Here is a 3,245-nt window from a genome sequence, read left to right as displayed (position 1 = left end):
TGTTGGTCAGGCTGGTCTCAAACTCCTGACCTCAGGTGATCCGCCCGCCTCGGCCTCCCAAAATGCTGGGATTATAGGAATGAGCCACCATGCCCAGCCCTGGAATCTCTTAAGTAAGGCTGATGAGGTGGTATTTTCACATTAGAAATATTTCTCTGGCACCTGCCAGGCCTGTGTGGCTTTCCTCGGTCAGTGATGCCCTGTGCAGTGTCAGCCCTGTGCAGATTGGCACCACACAAGGATGACAGTCTCAGAGTGTGATCAACTCGAGGTCAGGAGTTCAAGACCAGCCTGGCCAACCTGGTAAAACCCCGACTCTACTAAAAATACAAAAATTAGCTGGGTGTGGTGGTGCAGCCTCTAGTCCCAGCTACTTGGGACACGAGGTGGGAGGATCACTTGGGCCCAGGAGACAAAGGCTGCAATGAGCTGAGATCACAGCACTGCACTCTAGGCTGGGTGACAGAGAGAGAACTCATCCCCTCCCCGCAAAACAACAACAAAAAAATGTCAAAGGAATCTGAGCTGTCATTCAGATTTTTGTTTCAATTGAAAAACAGCTTTCATTGGGCATATGTTTGTGCACATAACCTGTTTGCAAACACTGTATTCATTTCCTATTGTTGCTGAAACAAATGACTACCAATGTGTCATCTTGACAGTTCTTGAGGTAGGAAGTTGGAAATGGGTCCCCCTGGGTTACAGTCGAGGTGATAGCAGGCTGGTTCCTTCTGGAGGTTCTAGGGGAGGGTCTGCCCCTGGCCTTTTCCAGCATTTAAAGGCTGCCTGCATTCCTTGGCTTGGGCCCCTTCCTCCATCTTCAAAGCCCACATTGTAGCACCTTCAAATGTCTCTGACTTCTGCTCTGTCGTTATGTAGTCTTTCTCCCATCTGACCCACCTGCTTTCGTCTTATAAGGACCTTTGTGACTATACTGAGTTCACTCAGATAACCTGGGATACTCTCTCCCATCCTGAGAGCTTAACTTCATCTCACTTGCAAAATCCCCTTTGATATGTCACTAACATATTTGAAGTTTCCAGGGATTAGGGCGATGACATCTTTGTGGGGTTTTGGGGTGGGAGTTGATATTATTCAGTCTACCACCCCTTCTAACAAAGAATGAGAAGGAAGGATAGTCTGGCAGCTGAGAGGGATGGATGGGAAGCAGGCAGGCTGATGTTAGGGAGAATTGGAGGCTGCTGCAGGCTCAGTAAGGAAGATGCTGGTGGGCTGGGCTGGGCTGGGGTGGAGCGGGAAGAATGGACACAGGACGTGTTGCAGAGCGAGGGCGGCCTGGTCATGGGCACTATCTGGTTTAGGTGGGCAAGGACTAGCAGGAGAGACATGGGAAGATGCCTGAGTGTACAGATGGGTTGACTGGGTAGCTGGTGGCGCCCTTTAGAGGGCCCAAGGGGAGAAGCAGGTTTACGGCAAGGACAAAGAGGGCATGTGGGGATGTGTTACCTCCAAGACACCAATGGGACATCCATGAGAGGAACCCCTGAGTCAAGTGGATCCAGGGTCTTTTGGGTCCCTCCCCGTATTATGGGGACATATGGATTCCCACCATGCCCAGCCCCACCTTGTTTTTCAAAATATTTATTATTATTTTTTAAGAGCTAAGATCAGGCGGGGCACTGTGGCTCACGCCTGCAATCCCAGCCCTTGAGGCAGAGGGATCACCTGAGGTCAGGAGTTTGAGACCAGCCTGGCCAACATGGTGAAATCCTGTCTCTACTAAAAATACAAAAATCAGTCAGGGATGGTCGCAGGTGCCTGTAATCCCAGCTACTTGGGAGACTGAGGCAGAAGATCACTTGAACCTGGGCGGCGGATGTTGCGGTGAGCTGAGATGCGCCATTGCACTCCAGCTTGGGTGACAGAGTGAGACTCCGTCTGAAAAAAAAAAAAAAGAGAGAGAGAGATGAGATCTTACTCTGTCACCCAGGCTGGAGTGCAGTGGCATAGTGGCATGATAGTAATTTGCTGCAATCTCAAACTTCCGAGCTCAAGTGATTCTCCTGCCTCAGCTTCCTGAGTAGATGGGACTATAGGCACAGGCCACCAGTCCCGGCTATTTTTTTTTCATTTTTTGTAGAGACAGGGATCTTTCTGTATTTCCCAGGCTAGTCTCAAATTCCTTGCCTTGGGCGGATCATGAGGTCCAGAGATTGAGACCATCTTGGCTAACACGGTGAAACCCCATCTCTACTAAAAATACAAAAAATTAGCTGGGCGTGGTGGTGGGCACCTGTAATCCCAGCTACTCGGTAGGCTGAGGCAGGAGAATCACTTGAACCAGGGAGGCAGAGTTTGCAGTGAGCTGAGATTGCATCACTGTGCTCCAGCCTGGGTGACAGAGCAAGAATCCGCCTCAAAAAAAAAAAAAAAATTCCTTGCCTCAAGTGATTTTCCTGCCTCAGCCTCCTTAAAGTACTGGGATTACAGGTGTGAACTACTGCATCCCACCTCATCCTCCACCTCGATTTCTGGGTTGTGATCTCTGTTTGACCCAAAGTTCTCCAAGTCCAGTTAAGGAGTCAGCTTGTACTCTGAAGCCAGAATAGCATTGATATTTATCCTACACTGAGTTTGAGTTTATCAGTTCTGAAAACAAGAATTTAAGTAATAGAGAGGTTACGTCACTTGCACAAGGACCCACGTACCTGTCATGTGACAGAGGAGGAATAGTTCTGTTGCCTTTATTGTAAGCTTATGACTTACATATTTTAGAGATAAGGACGTTTTCTGCCCCTATCTGCCATATCCACCTTGGAGATGTGCATAGGACAGATAGCAGAAGACAAAGTGTCTTCCTGTTTTTTGAGAAAGCCTGAGTTCACAGAAAACTCCATTCTGAGTGTCCCCATGGAGAAGGGGAGAGGAGACTGTTTGGGAAACCCAAGATAGCAAGGAAGTCTCCCAGGCATAGAAAGGGAAGGGAGGCTGCAGGCCCTGGAGCAGACGAAGCAGGTGTCTGTCTCTGGCAGCCCCAGGGAGAGGCAGGAGCCTCAGCAGGGTGGCCTCATAGAGCTGAGACCTGAAAATGTTTGTGGACTTGGGCAATGGCTGTGGCCTCAGTAAAACCCATGACCAGAGGGTTTTTTGCTTGTTTGTTTTTGGTGGTGGTTTTTTGCTGTAAGAAAACATGAGTCCTTTGGAATTACCTGGCTAAGAGGAGTCCAATGGAGACTAAGATTGAATTTCTCGACTAGGCAGGTGGTTCATGCCTATAATCCCAG

Source organism: Cebus imitator, unplaced genomic scaffold (genome assembly GCF_001604975.1).
Source record: "Cebus imitator isolate Cc_AM_T3 unplaced genomic scaffold, Cebus_imitator-1.0 Scaffold118, whole genome shotgun sequence".
In the NCBI taxonomy this organism is placed as follows: Eukaryota; Metazoa; Chordata; class Mammalia; order Primates; family Cebidae; genus Cebus; species Cebus imitator.
The sequence above is the reverse complement of the archived record's forward strand: the minus strand, read 5'-3'. Positions refer to the sequence as shown.